The sequence below is a fragment of the Tursiops truncatus genome, chromosome 10, assembly GCF_011762595.2.
Source record: "Tursiops truncatus isolate mTurTru1 chromosome 10, mTurTru1.mat.Y, whole genome shotgun sequence".
Taxonomy (NCBI): domain Eukaryota; kingdom Metazoa; phylum Chordata; class Mammalia; order Artiodactyla; family Delphinidae; genus Tursiops; species Tursiops truncatus.
The window spans coordinates 10,203,628-10,225,106 of NC_047043.1; the positions used below are offsets into that span (position 1 = coordinate 10,203,628).

General features: G+C 48.7%; 2 protein-coding genes across 2 annotated transcripts in view; both read right to left on the reverse strand.

The window, feature by feature from the left end:
* Positions 1 to 21,479, reverse strand: part of TBC1D7 (TBC1 domain family member 7) — a 141,780-nt gene that overhangs the window by 115,252 nt on the left and 5,049 nt on the right. The window lies entirely within an intron of this gene.
* GFOD1 (Gfo/Idh/MocA-like oxidoreductase domain containing 1) overlaps positions 1 to 21,479 on the reverse strand; it is a 100,378-nt gene that overhangs the window by 73,727 nt on the left and 5,172 nt on the right. The gene's annotated exons all lie outside the window — the stretch shown is intronic.

Sequence of the window (21,479 nt, forward strand, 5' to 3'; positions counted from 1 at the left end):
TGTTGTTTAAAGAACTTTACGTGTATTAACTTATTTGATCCGTCAACCACCTTTTTCTAATTTGCCCAATTTACTGTATGGAAACAAGGCAACAACTTGCCCAAAGACACACTGCTACTTAGCGGCAGCTTTCAATCCCAGGCCATCAGACCCCATAACTCACACTCCCGTGGCCTCTCATGTAAGGTGAGCACAAAACCCCTTTTGCCCCTCTTATGGGTTGAACTGTGTCCCCCCTCCCCCCGCAAAAGATGTTGAAGTCCCAACCCCCTGTACCTGTGAAGGTGACTTTATTGAAAGGAGGTCTTCCCAGACCATCAGGTTAAAATGGGGTAATTGAATGGGCCCTAGTCCAACATGACTGGTGTCCTGGTAAAAAGGGGGCCATTTAGACACAGAGACACACATGCAGGGAGAACACCATTGAACGTGGGATGCTCTACGAGCCGAGGAATGACAAGGATGGCCAGCGACCCCCCAGAAGCTGGGGGAGAGGCCTGGAATGGATTCTCCCTCCCGGGCCCCAGAAGGAACCAGCCCTGCCGACACCTTAATCTCAGCCTTCCCGCCTCCAGGACTGTGAGAAAATTAATTTTTGTTGTTTAAGCCGCCCAGTTGGTGGTACCTTGTTAGGGCGGGCCCAGGAAACTAACAGAAGCCCATCAAGCTAATAAAAGGAGGAGGCTGGAGCCAGCAAGGCTGACGTCTCCTTCTCAGGGACAGTCCTGCAGCAACGAAGTGACTGACACGGTGACGCATGCTTGTGGGACCGGAGAGCGAGAGATGCTGGATGCTAGCGGGGCTTCTTGCTCGCTGGTACATCCCCGAATCCTACTTCCTGGCCTTTTCAGTGGCTACATCTTTTCAAATCAACCAAACAGAAACCAAAAGAAGACATTTCCATGCTACCCACTGGCTCCCTGGAATGAGTAATAGCGCACGCGCCCCCTTCCAGGAGCACACATGCTGTCACACCCACATCACACCCGCAAAGCAGCACTTCCCTCTCCGCCGTGCAAGGCCACTGCTGAGCTCTCCACCTCCCACAGACCACAGCCTGCGGTGATTCAGAGGTGACAGCTGACAGCCGGGGACGGGTGCCAATGCCTCGCAAGCCCAATGGGGGCTGCAGGGAGACAGAGGTGGCCCCCGACAGAGGACACCAGAGCAGTGCTGGGGAAGAGCGAGAGGGGTACCTCAGCCCTCAGGACCTGGCTTCATCCTCTGGCTGTCACTCACAGCAAACCTCCTATTGGCTGCCCCGATATGAAAAACCTCAAGTAGATTATAAATGCACTTGGGTGAGATTTTATACCATCTGATACTGTGGCTCCCACTAGAGTCTACGGTTTAGTCACGTGAGGCCCCCTGATCTGAATCTCTGTTCACGTGTGCCCGTCACACGGGGGTCCTGCACACACACATCCCCCCCGCCTTCCCCCCAGGCCCCTGCCAGCATCCTAGCCGAAGCACGCACCTCCTTAGACGTTCTGGAAGCTTGGCAGCGAGCGGGTACACCCCGAGAGGTGCCCGGGGGGTCAGGTTTCTGACCTCATCTGGACTGAGTTTTACGCTGAGGGTTAATTCTTTCAGAAGTTCCTATCGTTAAATCACCTTGGTAATTCCAGACGCCCATCAGGGTTTTGTTTCCTGAGCAGGAAGCCAGGCCCAGCTCACAGAAGCTGTGGGGAATCGTCCCAGGCAGGGAGGCAGCCATGTGTGGGAAAGCAACCTTGTCTCTGGTCTGAATTTGGTTGTAGAAACGCCCGAGATGCAAACACGTGTTATTTCTAAAGGGAAAACCCTCAGGACACTGCACCACAGGTTGACAGGGAAATTTCTGAAATTGCAGGCAAAGGGCTATCCTCAAGCCCAAACAGAAGCAAACCAGAGGCCCTGCTGACTGCCCATCAGCAGTGCCCTGCCCGGGCCGCCTCGCCTCCTGTTTGGACCAGGGAAGCCCATGCAGAAGAGAAACGTCTCGGCCACATTCAGCACAGATACCCACACGAAGAGCCACATTAGATCAGGAAGAACACAGAAGGTCAAAGTGCCCCATAGCCTTCCTGCGCACCTTTGTCTGTACACCCTCCCGCTGGAACCTGCTCTAATGGCGAAGGGAGGCTGACTACCCCAAGCCCCCTCACCTGATCCCCCAGTTGGTCGTCGTGTAATGTCTGCCTCATCGGCCCTCTGCGGACGGCACTGCCAACCAGACTCCACGCGAGCCCCATAGGACCGTTCTTCTAGCTTGACTACTGCTTACTCCTAAAGCAGGGCCAGGCGAGATTTGGGCAGAGCAGGACTGAAGGCTGGTGACTCCCGTGGCTCAGCCCGGGGAGGCCCTCATGCCACAACAGACAGGGGTGTCAGCGGTGGCCCGAAGTGCAGCCTCCCTGCCTCGCAGCGAGATCCCAAAGGGTCAAGAGGAAGCGAGGCTTCTTATAGGATGTTGTAGCTTTTAAAACACTGTAATGAATAGCGCCATGACAGAGGAGGCTTATTCCACTTTCTTTTGCCCATTTAAATACACGTGAACTTTTAAACTACATACTGCAGCCACCTCTCATCCTTTCTAGAATAAGCAAGACTCGAAATAAATATGTAGAAAAGAGCGCAATGGCTCTCTTGCTGCCCGTGATCAATCCTGAACAGAATGTGAGGTCCCGTGCCTGCACCCCTCCCCTACCCCCACCTACACCAGGCATATGGTAGTCTCCTGGGAATAAAAGCTTTCATATTCAATCACCGGGACACTACTGAATAGAATGAAAAGTTTCCATGGATTTTTCAAGTAAGGACAAGAGACCTCAAAGAGACTTGACTGTCCCAGCAGAAGGTGCTGAGCTCTGCCCCTCCCCCTACCCTGGGGGACCCGAGCCAAGGAGCTTGGGGAGCGCCGTGCAGGGTACTCGGCCTGCTGACACATGGGGGAACCTTCCCACTCCTCCCTGTTCCCATGACTAATAGGCGACTTTAGTGACCCACATGGCGAAGTCAAAGATGGGTCTTTCCAACATAACCACGAGGCAGAGGGGCAACACTGCCTACAGCACACAGCTGTGCAGACAAAAGACACAGCTGCCCGAATGGAAAGTGGGAAGGACCAAGGGGGGCTTAACCTCCCACAACATGCCCCCTCCCATGGATCCTGAGTCAGACGTCCCAGAAGCAAGTGGGCACCCGCTAGGGATGTGAGAGGTGACCTGGAAGTCCCGTAGTTTTCCCGAGCCTAAAATGGAGAACGGTTTCTAGAAAGTTCTACCGCATGTAAAACTACGCCCAACAGGTAGCAGGTGCTCAGTCAGTGTTTGGAGATGATGATTAAGAACCTGCCGCCAGCAAAGAGCCAACCAAGGAACTCGGCCCTCCCATCCACCAGTCCCCATTACAGCAGAGTAGGGGCCAAGGGTCTCCATTTTTAACAAGCCCCTCATCCACCCCCAACCCAGGATCCTCAGAAACACTTTGAGAAACTGATGCAGAAAAAAAAAGTCACATGCCCGGGGAATGACAGAGCTGGGACTAGAGCCTGTGTCTGGATAACATTACACTTGATACTTCTCCTATGCCAGGAACATTATTGATTATTGATGGAGAGCAGGTATTTCCCACTAAGTGTTAGCAACCATCTGTAACAAATGCCTGCAGCTGGATGTGATTCAGAGTAAGCAAGACAACCTCAACATAGTTCTGAACTGGACGGTATAACTTATGTTCTTCGGAAGTGGCCGCTGGCCTCTTCTTGCGAGAAAAATGGACACAGAGCTTTCACTGGCTCCGTCCTCAGTGCTCTTACATCATTCGCTTGGGCTCCTTCCATGACGACCTTCAGTGGAAAGCAAGAAGTATTTTCTATCCAGGCAACAGCAGAGGTTCCAGGCACGATTCCTGGAGGTCACACTGGGGGTCAGTGGTTCAAAGGGATGATTTCACTCCTTCCCGGCAGCCTATCCCAGCCTACAAGCCGAGGGACTGTGAGTTCTTTGGGGGCAGGGACCCCAACTCACTCTGTTTCCAACAGATTCGAAATAAACCATTTGCTGAGTCGTTGCTGAGCCCAACTTGAGTAATTCCAGTGGGTCTCCCCCAAGGCCACAGATGGCTGGTATTGGATGGAGAGAAAAAGGGAATTCCATCACTCCTCTGGCCGGCCCCAGAATCTGCCTTAGGTTTCTGTTTCCTGCCTCTGGGTGGTGGGCACCAGCGACGCCCATGTCTACAGGTTCCAGGGATGTCAAAGGTACACAGTGAGTCACAAATACCTGAGGCACAGCGGGTCACCTTGAACTTGTCATGCCTGAAGTTGAGAGACAGCTCAGCAGAGCAACCTAAGAGGCCAAATGGCAGCTTCAAATGTCGGCTCTGACAGTTTCTCTTTTGTTCTGGTTTCTTCTGTTCTGTTGTTGTATAATGTCTATTTTTCATCTCCCAGCTTGATTCTTTGTTAGCAGGGTCTCCATCTCATCACGTTCTGGGTCTCCTCTGCAGCCACTGGCCGAGTGTCTTGTACATGGTGGGCCCCCCCAATCCAGCCCATCAATGCTGCTCCCGTGGCAAAGATGTCACAAGGAAAGAAAAGTACAGGCCAATATCACTGATGAACATAGATGCAAAAGTCCCCCTCGTGTTTTTCCATCCACTGTCAGCTCACACCTTGCACCCTCCAGAGCAGGGCAGTGCCACTCGGCCCTGGCATTGCCGTTCCTCCTTCAGCTGCTTCCTGTCAGCTGGATCTGCTAGGGGTGTGCTGCTGCTTTCCCCTTCGTCTGGTATGCACGAGGTACACTCTCTCCTTTACCAGGAGCTCCCTCCCTCCGCCTTCAGAGAGAAAGAAGGCTCCTGCCTCCATCGCTCCACCTCGCCCCAGACTCAGCTCTTCCCAGAAAACACACGAGCCAGGCTGAGTCTCCACCAAGAAAGCCAACGAGTGGAGGACTGGCATTCCCAGCTCCGGAGTGATGTTCACCAAGGACGCCATCGTGTGCCTCACGCACCATCTGCATGTACCATGCACGGTGCAGTGAGTCATCAGTGTTCTAGGGCACAGCAGGCCACCTGCAGCCTGTCAGGCCTGAAGCTTAAAGCCCCAGCAGCAGATCTGGGTTCTGCGTCTGCCAATTCCTAGCTGTGTAACATTGGGCAAGTTACTTAACCTCTCTGTTTCTCCATCTATAAATGAAGACCACCACTTCCTCAGCATGTAGTGGTAAGAATTAAGTGAGATGCCTGGCACATGACAAATATTGTACTTTTAACAAAAAGGGATGCATTTATGTGTAGTGGCATTTGATATGGCTCACCTTCCCTGCGGTCACTGCACCCTTTTAAAACTCCTCTCATTACCTATCCACAGAGAAAACAACAAGCAAACATGATGAATGCTCCTAGCAGCCTGCACCACATAATTCCAATCAGGGGCCGGTTCTTTGGATCCCAGTTTCTGAATGTCACGAGTTAGGGCTCTTCCGAGAATTTCTGTCCCTCTTTTGACCCTCCCATCGGAGCCGAAATGAACTGGCAGAACATCTCAGCTCAAATCCGGGCTCAACACAGAGCAACAGGCTTGAGCTGCTCGCTCAGTTCACCTTCAGTCTGGTCAACTGTGGGGGACCTGCCTGGGAGAAGAAACCGCTTTCTGCCGAGTAAAATAAGCTGACTTAGGTGCCCTGCAGAGTTCCCCCTCAGTCAAGGTTGACTCTTAATTACCGGAACTTTTTAGAGAGTGAGGAAGACATCACTCCTCCCCCCACCCTTCCTCAGATCCCTTCATCTTTTCTAGCAGTGCCCTGAGGTCAGTGAAGTAAAGGGTCTTTTCCAATCGCAACTGCTTGAATTTAAACAAATTCTGTCCACCAAACCTCAACTGTAATCACTAGCTTTGCAAACCACATACAACAAAAAAGAACACAGCCTGAGGGTTAACCTCTGCACCCCAATTCCCACAGTCCTCTTGCTTTGGGCCGTTACACCTGTCCGGGGAGAGGTTTCCTCCACTCGAGAAGGAAGCCAAGAAAGCAACCAGTGGAAGAAAAGCACCTCGTGTTCAGGTAGCAAATGCCACCCGGAGCCCAGCAAGTCGGTGAAGATGGGCTGCTAAGATTTCATTAAGCAAAAAGCATCTCTCTTTTCAAACTGCCAAGTCACACAGGTGAGCAATTAAGCAACTGAAAGGGAAGAAGGGAAAGGTTTCCTAAGGACCATTTAAAAATGCAAAGCACGTTATCTGTAACACCGTGCAGGGCACTTAATTAACTATGTGCCCCAAGTAAGCATCTAGCCTGGCTTTCCTGACCACCAAGACTCCAGAGAGGTGGAGCTGGCCAGCCTTTGGGTGTGGGTGTCCCAGGGGTGTGGGTGAAGGTGGGCGCTCACTGCCATAGAGCTAGTTAGAAGCAGGGGCAGGGCAGTCCCCCAGATCTGGGCTGTCCACCACTGGAGCCACCAGCCACCGGCGGAGACTTTTTCAATTTATTAAAATGGAATAACATGTAAAATTCAGTTCCTCATTTGCACCGGCTGCATCTCACGGACACAACAGCCACATGGGGCCAGTGGCTTCCGCATTGGACAGTGCAGAACTGAATGTTTCTGTCAGCACAGAAAGTTCTATTGGACAGCACCCCTTCCGATCACGAGACTCCCCAAGTTCTTTCCAGTCCACCGGGGTTTGGGTCTCACTTTCACCGCAGGTATGCATCCATCGAGCACTGTGAAACTGGGTCAGTGGGACAGACCAGCTCTTCTTCTTAATGCAACAGCAGAGAATAGAAAATATCATGTCAGTATCATGTGCTGATGACATAAGGGGAAGTGTCAGGGGATAAAACATTTTCAATTTGATTCCATTTCATTTACATACACACACGCGCGCATGCATGCTCTGCATATCAATATATTTATAGTTTTCTATCTACTGGGCCACTATGTAAAATATATTTCTTCCTGTGGTCAGGGTCAGAAAAAGTGAGACCCTCTGCACCAGAGCGTGCTCCTCGTCGGTAGGTATTTGGGTGCTTTTATCCCCACTCCCCTTCCCCTTTTTCTGGATGACTCAAATCACGAGAGAGTGAGGTCGAGTGTCTGCTGCAGAGCGACACACATGAGTTTTCCTCCAGACCTGATTTACCCTGTGTGCTCTTCCCTGTTAATCCACTGCCCCTGGGCACAGAGCCAAGAAGCTGGAAGGCCCAGGCCCTTGTCTGGGCTCCAGGGCCCACACACGGGCAGGGGCAGAGGGCAGGGTGGGCAGACAGACCCACGGCAAAGCCGATGCCGATTCTGTGGCTTGTGAAGTCCGGCTCTGCGACATTTACGGCCGAACAAAGAACTGTCAGATCGTCAACAGCGAAGCTTAAGAAATGCCCAGAAATCATTCTAGCTCCATTAGGCCACACATTCCTCCCACTCCGGCTGTAGTTCTATTGTTCACAGAGGCCAAAAGAAACTAGAATACCCCTTCCCTCGTTGAGGTGGTTAATTTTATGCATCCACTTGGCTAGGAAATGACACCCAGATATTTGAGCAAACATTATTCTAGATGTTTCCGTGAAAGTGTTTTTTAGATGAGATTAACATTTAAATCAGCAGACTCGAAGTGCATTATTCTCCATAATGTGGGTGGGCCTCATCTAATCAGTTGAAGACCCTTACTAGAAAAAGACTAATATCCCCTTAAGAAAAGGGAATTTTGCCAGCAGACGGCCTTCAGACTTGAACTGCAAAGCTCGCTCTTCTCTGGGTCTCCAGCCTGCCGTCCTGCCCTGCCGGTTTCAGACTTGCCAGTGTCTACAACTGCATAAACCAATTTCTTAAATCTTTCTCTCTCCCTCATTCATATACACACACACACACACATACATATATACACACATACAGTTGACCCTTGATCGATACAGGTTAGAATTGCATGGGTGCCCTTACAGGCAGATTTTTTTCAATAGTAAATACTACAGTCCTACACAATCCACGGTTGGTTGAATCCATGCAGGCTGCAGATACAGAGGAACTGTGGAGATGGGCAGCCGACTATGTGTTACATGCAGATTTTCAGCTCTGCGGAGAGTTGGCACCCCTAACCCTCACGTTGTTCAAGGGGCAACCGCATACAAACACACGAACACACATCCTGTTGGTCTGCTTCTCTGGAGAAAGAGAAGTTTCCCGAACTAATACACACTCAATATTCTGCCCCAAAGAAAAAACCCTCCTCATTGTTCAAGGCATTCTCTCAAATGCCACCTCCTCTGTGCAGCAACCCCTGATTTCCTCTGCCAACATAACTGCTGCTTCTTCTGTGCTCATTTCTGTAGTATACTCCTTGTGCACATTTTTGCAAACATAATTCTTAACTAGCCTTGTACCAACGTTAAGATTTAGAATCTAAATCCTGTTATTCAAAGCTTGGTCCATGAACCAGTGGCATCAGCATCTCCCGGAAACTTGTCAGAAACGCAGAATCCCCATCCCAGACCTAGGGAACCAGAATCTGCCATTTTAACAAGATGCTCAGGTGGTTTATATCACATTAAAGTTTGAGAAGCCCTGTTTTAAACAAAGCTTCATAATTTTGAGGAGCTTTTAAAAATACCAATTGCTACCATCAGAGGCCCTGATGTAATTGGTCTGGGACGCAGGCTGGGTACCCAGGATGCTGAAAACCTTCCCAGGGGTTCCTACTGTGTAGCCAAGCTTGAGAACCATCATATAAAAGAAACCCCTCATTTTATAAGAGGAATTGAGACCGGAAAAGTCAAGAGACGATCAGGCTGCAAAGTGAGTTACCATTAGGAACCGGCCCCCCGCAAGGTTTCCTGTCTCCCTAAAAACGTAAAGGAAAGAGAAAAAGATCCATGTGCACTGTCAGCAAATTTAAAACGAAACCTGGATCATACAACGCCCAGCGGATGCAAGTCACTGTCATGACACCAAGCAACTCCTCCGTAAAGAGGCACCAACGGGATCCTCTATGAACACAAAGAACCACTCGGTTTAGGCTGGATCTCAGGAACCCTTCCCATTTTTAATGACTGTCAAACATTGAAACCAAGTGTAAAATTAATGCTGGGAAAGGTGGAGTCACCCTGCTCTAGGATGACCCAAAAATGTCCTACGTAGACACAGATCCTTTCTCTATTGGCGCCTTTATCTTCCCCCGGCCCCTGATTCTTTGCTTATGTAATTCCTGTGGAAGGTACAAGATGATATTATTGCACTGCTTAGTGTTCCCATACGGCACGGATTTTTCATCTGAGTTGGGAGATGACAGGAAGAAAAGCTGGGAGGAGTAAACAGTCATTTTCCTTTCAAACCCTCTCTGCGCTTATCTTTACGCCGACCAGGTGAAGCCCACTAATTCCTCTGCCAGGGTTATGGTCAGTAACACCAGGTTTTCCACCCAGTTTATTCCCATCATGTGCTCTACCTTTTAGGAAGGGTGACTGAGGTGCAGAGGGAGCCCGTCTTGGGCGGACACCAGCGTGAAAAGTGGCTGCACCCAGACGACGGCTCACGAATGACAGGGTGACATTCTCTATAACCACCTCCTATAAACTGTCCCCAGAACAAGTTCTGGCCTGGAGTTGCTTGGAGGGAATATGCCTTTGATCTGCTGCTGACAGTGCAGTAGTTCTTCTTGGGCAAAACTACATCTTCCCTTCGTGCTGTGGACGACGATCTGCTTCACGAGGCACCTGCGGACAAAGCTAACCCAACCTCCTGCGCTGATACACTTGTGCCCAGAAATCACACCAAACCCCCTGAATTACTAGCTTGGCAGCCGGTAGGAGCAGCTACCCCTACAGATGTGCTCTCAGCCGTAATAATAAAGGAAAAAAAAGAAACCCACACCATCAAGGGCACAATACGGGCGGGTGTGCATGAGCGCGCACGCACACGCACACGCACACACACAGAGGTGCGCACACAACTTAGGCTAACAGCCTTCCCACCAAGCCACACCAGTCGGGCCACTTTGCCCCCAGAACACATCTCCCTTGCAGATAAAGGGAAACTTTATCTTCCCGGTATAAAGGAGCGCTGTGTGTATTTGTGTAACAGATTAAAAAACAACAGGTCAGAGCAATCAACCATGACAGCGGTAGTAATGAAACAGCACTTAAAAATATTGACCAAACCAAATCACTTTGCCCAATCAGTGCCATGCTTTTAAAGCAAGTTGTTGGAATAGATCTACCAGGTGGGAACTCTTATACGCTTGACTCCGGCGCCTGCATTTTACAGTGAAGGTAATGAAACGTCTAGAGAGGTGAGGTCACTCACCCAAGGTCACAGCTAATTAATTGTGCTGTCGGGATAAGCATGGCCTGTCCAGGCCCCCAGGCCAACACCCTCTGGCTGCACCACATCCCCACCAAAGCCCAGGAAGGAGTTCCAGAAGACGGTGGTGCGATGCGTCTCCCAGGACAATGGTTCTGAAGCTGCTCACCGGCTACCCCAGCACAGGTCTGGCTAAAGCGAAAACTTCCTGCAGAGAAAACGGTGAGTGAAAACTGGAAATACTTCCACTGCACCATCCCTATATTTCTTTGGAGGGCTGAAGCCAATAAGAGCTTCACTTCCCATCCCGGGGCAAAGTCAGGAGGCAGCAGAAAAGGATGGGGCTGCCCCAGCTCCTTCCAGCAGCATTTGGCCTTTGTCTGCACAAGGTTAGAATTACAAATAAATCACCCTAGAACCAAGAGCCTATGGCTTCTCCCCAGATTCATTCACCCCCAATTATCAACAACAGCAGAGCTTCTGTACCTTCATACATCCACTTCCACTTCCTGGAAGACTGCCCTTCCCCTTTACACATCACAAACGTCTGCACGTGCCTGGAGACAGCTGTCCCAGATTCAAGGGATCTCAGAATATAAGAACTGGAGGGTCATTCCAACCAAACATTTTCCCCCATGTTACTGTCTCTTTCTGTTGGAAAAAAAAAAAAGAAATCAATGTATTTTTTCCATTAAGACCATATTTTTAAAAACTGAAAATCCAGAGAAGAAATAAAAATCCATATTCCCACAGCCCCATGATAACCAGCGTTAGAATTCTGGCTGGTTACCTACCAGACTTTAATCTTCTGGGCCTGTGTGTTCTGAACAAGGCTATCACCATCATATACAAATACTCCTGTATCCTTTTTCTTTACCTACCATTATATCATAAAAATTCCCCACATGGCTACAGTCTTCCTCTACATAATTCCAATGGCTACTTAGCATTTAATCAACTATATTTACCATATTTACCTAACTGCTTCCCTACTGTGGAACATTTATGTTTGTTTCTAGTGTTTCACAACGTAAACAAGACTTCACTGAACACTATTGTGTGTGCGCGTTTTTTCATCGTTATTATTCGAGGTTATTTCCTCGGGAGAGCTTCCCAGAAGTCAACCTCCCATTTTTTTCATTGTTGGAGAAACACAGGCCCCGAGTGACTAAATGTCTGTTAAGGTAAAAAAGAACAGCCTCTAGGGACCCGGGTTCCGTCCTGACTCAGCTGTCAACGATTAGCTGTGTGAACACCAACGAGCCAGTCAACTCCTCTGAGACTCAGTTTCCCTTGGGTGTTAGGGGATAGGTCCCTCCAAGACATGTCACGGTGTCTCTGTCCACCATTCCACACAGCCTCCCCCGAGACACCAAATCACCGGCCCGTCTCCCTTCTATCTGTCTGCTTTTCACACCAGCTGCTCAGGAGAAGGACTTGGTAGAAGCCCATCGTGAGACCAGACTCGTTTAAGCAGACGGGGCCATGCAGGCCAAGCCTATGACTTGCAAACTGCGGCAGCCACACTGGCTCTTTCTCCCCCGGCCCCGGTCCTCGGCACGCTTGCTGAATCCAGGTCAGCTGTGGAATTCAACAGCCCTCCCTTCATACCTGAGTGAGCTGACCAGAGGGCAGTGTGATGACAATAAACACACCCAGGCCCGCGCCTGGGGACTTCCCAGAATTCAGCCATGCAGGGGAGGGAGCTGGCCTGAGTCTCCTATCAGGGTTCTCCAGGACACTAAAGAGGCCGCTGTGCCTGCGACCGTTAGTCGCATCCCCCATGGGTCCCTGCAGGTGAAAACATGGCCCTCGGCCCAGAACACACGGAACCAAGGGAGGACTACCTCGCTCCTGTTTCCACCTCGTCCACACAAGAGTTTGCCATTTATTTTTGGCCTCTTTCAACAATGAGTTATAATCGGTAGAGAAGGGGAGACAATGAGACAACATTTTCTCAATCTCTCAACATCCTGTTTGACACATGCAGTTCCCCAGCTACTGTCCCCACAGTGATGGAATAGATGACGTGAGCTCCAATTTAGTCACCATTTCCCCCTTTTCATGCCACGTCTGCGAAAGCCCTATGGACTCTGTGCATATGGCGCACGGACTTTGCAGCACATTGTGCTGGAAAAAACGCAAGCTTCCGAGTCAGGCAGTCCTACGCCGAGTTCTGATTCCACTTCTCCTTAGCTGGGTGAACCTGACAAAATACCCCGTTTCACAGAATCTAAGCCACCAGTGCCAAGACCTATGATGATTTTACTTCCTACCAAGAAAGAAAAGCCACCGCCAATGAAACTACGACCTGACATCGATGACAAGTCAGGTCCCTATTTTAGATGTTGAAGTGCGAAAAAAAATGTGTCTTAGAATCAATGATTGTGACATTTAATCTCTCTCCAATTAAACTTCTCACTTGTCAGATGGAGACGCTAAATGCCCACCGTGAAGCTTGGTTGTGAGGTGGGAGTGAGGTGACACTTGTGCCTGACTCTGGACCTGGTATGAAGTACTCAATAAAGTGTTAGTTCCTCATCTCATTCCAAAAGGGATGGGTAGGTTCTAGATAGATTGTAAGCTCTTTTCAGAATAGTTATCATATCTTATATGTCTTTGACCTCTTCTCACCCCCAATGACCAAGAACAATGCCACACACATTGTAGGCACTTAATAAATGGATTGTGAATACAAGTATTGAACTAGTTTGAAAACTGAGAAATGCCCCTGTTGGAGGGTGTGACCCCTGCAATCCCACTGGCTCCCCCAGCACCTGGAGGTGATGAGCACACCTGGCAGTGTCATCCTGGGTCACAGGGGCTGGAAAGGAGAAAAGCAAATGCCAGGTGCTTGGGTGCACATCCCCCGTGGAACCCCCCATGGGCAGGCTGTGGACGGCGGCCCACTGCACTGGGGTCAGCACCCGTGGCTACGTCTCAGGTCCACAGACAAACGCGGCACTGTGGTACCCGCAGGCCTCGCGGGGAAAGCCGGGCTGCCTCTGTGCCCTCGATATGAACGGCTGTGCATATTAAGTCAGACAGGCTGTGTCCGCAGGGGCTCTAAACCTGTCCCCAGGACTCCCTGAGAGCAACACTGTGCCGTGTAAACAAATGTCCCATGTGGGTGGTGCTGGAAGGAACAAAAGTTCAAACAAGCAGAATCGTGTGGCATTGGGTTTTTTCCCCAAAATGTTGACACCTGCTGCTTTTTTCTCCTCTGGTGCCCCAGCTCTATTGGAAAAGGAGGAGAGACAGAGCAGGGAAAAACAATCTCATTTTCCACCACCCACTTTCGATTATTCATAGTCTTGTAGGAGATGAGAGCGCTGCCAGTGACAAATTTAAATGACAAGTCTTCTAAAATCCTGACGTTGCGTGTGAGCTCACACCCTCACAAAGGCACTCACCGCTCCCTCCAAGCTCCAATTAGCTGGAATTTCACAGACCCGATTCCCTAAGGAACACTCACACAGATGGGTATTGCTTTCACAAAGTTAGTGGGACTTGAAGGGGAAAAGAAGCAATAATAATTACCAAAATAGCAATTACCTATTCGCTGAGGCTTCACGCTTGAGTGCCTGTATAGCCTCTCCCCTCGCGGAACGGAGGACGGAGGGAGCGGCGAGAGGAGGAATTGAGTGAGAACGTTCATTTCGCCCAGAGCTGCAGAGTGTTGGCCGTGGAGAGGAGAGGGAGGCAGTATTCTCCCCCAATGCCCAGGCCCCAGAACTGGCAGGAAGTGTTCTCTTGGGTTCTCTCGGGATTAAGGGGCCTGAATCTAGTCCCTTCCCCCACCACCCCCAAGTGCAGACTCTACGTCCTTCGGCTTCTCTGTGCCTTGGGCTCTACCTCGGCCAAAAGCAAGGAAAACCTCAGGGGGTTGCTGAGAGGCTAAGGAAGCATCTCTAGCGAGAGAAGCTGCATTCCTGGCCTGGCATCACTCGGCCTCATCTGTGCCACCTGCTACCCAAAGCCCCTGGGAGGACCCCAAGGTGGGGCATAGTGTCACTTATCTGGTTGTGCACTCCCGATAGTGAAAGGGGATTTTAGGAGGCTTTCCACAGCACTTCTCCTCCTTATTAATAAGTCCTTACTAATAAATAGGGAAAGTGGTACCTACACGTCATTAAACATCCACTAATTACTTATGAGACTCCAATAACCCACACTACGGACTCCCCAACATCCCAATCCTGGAAGAAAAAGGAAACACACCCAAAAGTTTGGATTTCTCAAAAATCCCTGTTTACATCAAGCATCAACAGCTGCTTTGTTCACAGCCGAATCCCCAGCCTAGGGAGGAGGGCTGTCCAATAAAAGTTTCTACAATGATGGAAATGGTCTATGCTGCGGCGTCTGATATGGTAGCCTCCAGCTAGCCACATGTGGTTTTCGAGCGCTTGAAATGTGGCTAGGGCAACTGAGGCCCCGGATTCTTTATTTTATTTAGTTTTAATTTATGTAAATTCACAGAGCCATATAGGGTGAGTCACTACTGTATTGCAAAGCATAGATCCAGAGAGTGCCTGGTATACAGCTGGTGCTCAATGAAGATTTGTTCAAGGGAAGAATGAATGGACAGTAGCTCACCATAACGTCCTGATTAAGCAGGATTCCCATGTTTTTTGAGCACTCACTTTAAACAAATCCCTGTTTATGTCTACAACCTTCTGAGTTAGGTATGTTTATTATCTCTGTTTTACACGTAGAGAAGCAGAGGCTCAGAAGAGTTAAGTGGAGAACTGCCAGCCACGTAGAATGTGGCAAGGCCAGGACTCAACGCCAGGCCATACACAGGATGGGGCAGCCTCTTAAAACTAGTCAACTTTTCCGCTGATGACAGAAGCATCTGGATACCTCACTTTACTTTCTACAGATGACACCAAATTCAACATTTTTTTTTGGAAACCTGGAAAAGGAAAGAACTTTTCGTTATGAAATACAGCAATGGATATGCAGTGTCAAGGGTGGGGATCTTCTGAGAGCCTAGCCAGCGCGCTCACCTAGCAAGGCCCTGTTAACTGACTCTGGGTCCCAAGCCAAGAACTAACTACACATGCCATCACTGGGGCCGTTCCCTAAAACCATCGCCCACGCGGCAGACTCCTCTGCCGTGGCTTCCTGGTCATCATCCCCACAAGTTCTCACCTCCTAATGCTGCCAAGCACGTCCACCTCTCATGCACTGAGTGTCCTTCTCCAAGGAGAGTCCTTCATCCCTTCTCACACGGTGACTCACAGCCCCAGCCCGCCTTGCCCCTTGGACCACAAGGGCCTCGACCGTGTACACAACAGAAAGACGCCCACCATCCGACACAGCACAAAACCAGAAACCGAGCACGACCTACAGTGGTCGACTACAGGAAACATAATTTTTCCTGAGTGCTGCTACAGAGCCAGGTGGTTCCCTGAAGAGGATTTTACATCACAGAGGCTTCTACAACTCCCTTTCAGTTATTTAAATCCGACCCGCTGGTCCCATATGAGCCCCACCTCCTCCAAAGGTTCTTCCCAAACCCTTCAGCCCTCAGGAATTCCTGTGTCCTCAGCTCTGAGGCAACATCCATTATCTGCAAGGCCACCTCCTCAGGGACCCAGGCTGCCTGAGGGGATGGGCACTGGGGACCAGTGTGGCCTTTTCTCACAGGCGATGTGCATTTTAGCTCTAACCTCAAACTCCTCCCTCATCAAAGCAAAAGCTCATCAGTGAACCCGGGCCAGCCCTTCTAGAGAACAACATGGCAACACCTCACCCCCTGTCAGAGGAAGCCCCTTCCAAGTCTCACTCTGTTGCATCTCCCATTCCATCCACACAGAACTTTTTTTTTTTTTTTTTTTGCGGTACGCGGGCCTCTCACTGTTGGGGCCTCTCCCGTTGCGGAGCACAGGCTCCGGACGCGCAGGCTCAGTGGCCATGGCTCACGGGCCCAGCCGCTCCGCGGCATGTGGGATCTTCCCGGACCAGGGCACGAACCCGTGTCCCCTGCATCGGCAGGCGGACTCTCAACCACTGCGCCACCAGGGAAGCCCTACACAGCACTTTTTATGAAGAGAATTCTGTTCAAACATTTTCTCTACTTTTCCTCTTTGTTGTAGCACCCTTTACAGACTGGCACTGTCAGGCTGCCCGGGTAGCCAACCCTTAATCCAGTACTGATATTTTGGGGTTACTCAACTGCCTTAAGCAAACACTTCCTGCCATTGCAGTATAACGATTCATACTGTACTTAATCACATGTTTTGTTGCACTGCTGTGTGCTTGTGTACGCTTATCTTCTCTCAAGAACAAAGGCCATATCTTTAAAGAACATTGAAGAAAAATAAATGAAAAAAAAAAGAGAGAGAAACACTTTCCAGACACTGGACAAAATAAGAAACTGTAACTGAAAGGTCCTAGAGCACTTCTGAAAATCTTCAAATTGGGAATGTCCCTCAAAGGGTGTTCTGTATCTCATCAGGGCCCAGGGCAATGCGGGAGCGATAGTGTCAGCATCCGTTCACATGATTGTCTCGCTCTCTTAAATAGTGAACCATTCCAATGAATATTTGGCAAAGCTAATTTCACTTGGGATGGAGAATTAGTTCAGCTGTATCTAGTTCCAAAATCAAAAATAGAGAGAAGTCTTTCAAAACCCCCAGAAACCTACCCCTTACTTAACAACATAACAAAATCGTAAAACCATTGCTACTAACTCAGTAACAAGATGACAAACAACCCCATTCAAAAATGGCCAAGAGATTTGAATAGACATTTCACCAAGGAAGATATATGACTGGCTAATAAGCACATGAAAAGGTGCCCGACATTATCAGTCATTAGGAAATGCAAATCAAAATCATCATGAGATACCCCTATGCACTATCTATAATGGCTATAAGCAGGAAGACTGACAGGATCAAGTGTGGGTGATGATGTAGAGAAATTAGAATTCCCTACCTAGCAAGCAGGAATACGAAGTGGGACGGCTGCTTTGGAAAAGTCGGGCAGTTTCTTAAAAAATTAAATAGACATACCATATAACCCATCAATTTCACTCCTAGATATCTGTTCAAAAGAAATGAAAACACAGGTCTACCAAGACTTGTATGCAAATGTTCACAGCAGCATTACTCACAATAGCTAAAAACTGGAAACAATACAAATACCCATTGAATGGTGAATGGTTAAACAAAATGTGTTCTGTCCATACAATGGAATATCACTTGGCAATAAAAAAAGAATAAACTTCTGATACATGCAACAACACAGACTAACATCGAAAACATGCTAGGTGAAAGAAGCCAGACTTAAAAGACTACATATCGTATGACTCCATTTATACAAAATTGCTAGGAAAGGCAAAATGTTAGAAACAGAAAGCAGGTCATTGCTTGCCTGGGGCTACGAGTGGGAGCAGGGATTGTCCAAAAACAAGCATGAGGAAACTTTTGGAGATGTTGGAAGTATTCTAAACCTTTTTGTGATGAGAGTTTCACAATCATATACGTTTACTGAAAATCATGAGATCACTTACACTGGGTGACTTTAAGACATATAAATCATATCTCAGTGAAGCTGGGGTTTTCGTTTGTTTTTCTAAAAAGCAATGCTAAAGCTGCAACTTAATCTGGGGCTTCAAAACTCCAGTTTCAGTTTATGGATATTACGCTAACGACAAGAGCATCTCAATAGCCTAAGGGCTATTATCGTTGGAAATTGGAAATTGAAAAAACAGTTCATATCATTTTAATGTAAAGTCATTTTTCCACGTTTTTTTCATACTCATTAACAATTCTCAAGGAAAGTCTAAACCCCAAGGCATCCCAGACTTGCCCAAACCTGACAGACAAACTCCCAAAGCCCTGTTGACAGGTGTAGAACCATCAGGGCGAGGGGTCAGCGTGGCTCTCAGTGGTGCGTGTGGCCAAGTCTCTTCCCAACATTCCCTTTGGCTTGAGTCTGAAATAAAAAGAACCCCCCACCCCCAAGGTCTTCTGGCTTAGAGAACGATGTTCAGTGAGTGCTCTCCTAGGGGCCCACACCCATCAGCTGAGCTCCCCAGAGCTGCTTCTCCACCAACAAGTCTCTCCAAGCCCACGTCTGTGTGACACGTCTGCTGGGTGTCTCATGGCCCAGCTCGCCTGGCCAGGTGGCATTGATCCAGCCACAATCTGTACTCATCAGGATTCCCCAGAGAAACAGAACCAATAGGATATGTATACATGGGGGGGGTTTACTTTTAAGGAATTGGCTCATGCCATGATGGGGCTCATGCCATGATGGGGATTGGCACTTTGCAGGACAGGCCAGCAGGCTGGAGACCCGGGAAGAGCTGATGTCGCAGTTCCCAGCAGGAAAGCAGCCTGAAAGCAGAAATCCTTCTTCCTCCGGGACCTTAGTCTTTCCTGGCTCCTTAGAGGTCCTAAGCTAATACTTGAACTCAAAGGGTCTCTGTCTCCTGGTGGTCCTCTGCTGGCACATGCCACACGGGAGGTGGCACTCAATAAGGCTTGCAAACCTACAGACGACCGTTAAACTCCATGGAGTGGGTCACGTTTACCTGCTCTCCCATCACCGACTTTCAACATATGCACACCCTACATTTAATAATCCTAACAAGGTTGGCATCATCTCATCATGACATATATATTTCTCTCTGCCGTTTTACTACGGTCATTAGAAGAGCAGCAAAATGCCAAACGTGTGTTTCACAAAGCAGGTAAAGAACCTACGTAATTAAGAAATGTCTACATCTGTAAAGTCTTCACCCAAGTCTATGTTCTCATAATCAGCACCTTTGTGGAGTGTGGCCCAGCTCAGAATGACCACTCAATGCCTCCACCTCCACTGCCCTCCAGGAGAGTGGTCCCCCACATTGCGAGCTAATCTCCAAAAAGACTGAGCCGGGAGATAGCATCAGGCACAAGCAGGGACACCTGGGGTGGGGAGCAAGACGAGGACTGCACTTTTCAGGTGGCTGAACCGGTAATATTTCTGTTTGGGAGCCACATGTGGACAGTGTTCTGCCCATCACACGAGCCCAGGAAGCAGAGGAGGCTGCTCGAAAGACGGATGGGTGATGAAGGCGACACATGGAGAGAAGCAGAGCACAAAATGGTAAAATTCCAGGAGTTCATGGTTTCCAGGTACCTACTGAGACCCAGCTACATCCCTGCCCCGAGTTCCATGAGACAGCCCTGCATCCTTCCCACGGTGACGATAAGGCTTCACAGGAGGATGGTGTGTTCCTGGTAACACCATCGGCACTTTCTAGATCACGTATCTGTGAAGCAAGGACTAGATTTTCAGCCAAGACAGCACCTGAAGCTTGGCTTGTGCCTATTTCCTTTTTAAAATAAAAAACGTTTAACTGTATTTTCTGAGTCTAGCAGAAAGGAATCGTCTCATGAGAAAAATGAGGGAAAATAAATCTTCAGAAACACCGTTTGGAATAGGTTAAATCCCTGACCACAGTGGGAAGAAAGAGAACTAACGTTTATTGAGTCTATGCATGGACTAGGTCTTTATCTACCCCCCTCATTTTAATTGTCATATCAACTCTATATGATAGTATCTTTAGCTCCATTTTATTGATGAAAAAAATGAGACTCAGGAAGGACATTACCTCTCCCAAAGCCACACAGTGCCACACTGCCAAGTTTTCCCAGTTAGTTTTGTGTATCACCACATCTTACATCATGATGCTCTTTGCTGGACCATGATTTCCCTGAATCAAAATATAGAACGAATTGCCTGTATATTACGTTCTCAGCGAAACCCCAAAAACATGCTATTTACTTTCACTTTTGTTGTTGTTCTTTCCCAGTTTCAGGTATCAAAATGTCCAACTTCTTCATTTGGCTTCTCCCTGCTCCAATATAAACTTCTGCAGAACTGTACGTTTGCAAAGCCAGATACCATCAACCAAATAGTCACTCACCCAAGCCTAATTTCAATTAGATAAAATGAGGCTGGTGATGCTTGACTTTTCCTAACAGTAAATAGAGTCATTTCTGTCATTTACATAATGCCCCAGAGCTTCCTCAACTCTAAACCAAATCAGTAGACCGAAATCATTTCTCTCCACGTTCAGGGGCGGAAACTTGGAGAAAAATGCAATCACATTTAATACAGTCTTCAGACAGGCATAGATAGAGAACAGACTTGAAGGAAGAACAGGAAATGCAGGGTTTGCTGGAGTTTCAGATGGTGACTGTCAAGTCCAAATACACAATTTCATTATCTGCAGCCCTATCTCTGCTAGTGTGGCAACCATGACCAGTGTGGCCCCGTTTCCTTCCCGCTCTCTCAGGCCTGTCCCAGCAGCCCTTCTCAACCTTGAGCAATTTGCTGACACTGTGAAGTAGGGCAGAAAAGGACATAGCGCTCCCAGTCTGCGGCTAATGATGCCAAACAAGTTGGGGCAAGACCAGTGTGCAGCAAGGTCAGGGCTCAATGAAACTCTGCAGCCTTATTCACTATCCCCAAAGCGCCATCCATCCCCCAGAGAGACTTTCCCCAGGGAGCCTGCACTACTATCTCCAAAAACCAGGGCAGGGACCATGAAAACAGACGTCGCCACATGACACACAAAGGCAACAGGTATTTTAACACAGCTCCCCTGCCAGGTGAACGACTCAAGGCTGTGGATGTCTTCTTTTCCCAAAGGCAGAGAGCCATCACGCCTCTGTGTCTGGCTGTGGCAGCATCCAAACCACCTGGGAGCTGGATGGAAATTCTGAATCTCAGGTCCCATCCTGGAATTTGCATTTTGACAAGATCCCCAGGTAATGCAACCGCAAATTAAAGTTTGAGAGGTACTGTGCTACTGCACGCAGGACAAAAATGTTCTGTATTGATCGACACATCCTCTTGATGAGCCAAGCATTCGTTCATTCGATGAAAAGCATTCGTTTGGCATTCAAGAAATATTTATAGTGTGCCTATGAGGTGACTCAGTGCCCGGCACTGTCTAGGGGAGATAAGGCAACTGGGTGAGCCGAGCAGACAAAGGCTCTACCCCCTCAAAGAACTTACATTCTAACTGGGGAGACAAATAACAAAGAGAAGAACAAGCAAACAAATGAAAGAGATTATCGCCAACCGTGATAAAGAGTTCACGTAGTCATTCTACGAGCACACTGGCGTGTGCAAAATGACATCTGCTCTCGATTATTCATTACAAGTTGGTATAAGCAAAAGGTTGGAAACAGGAG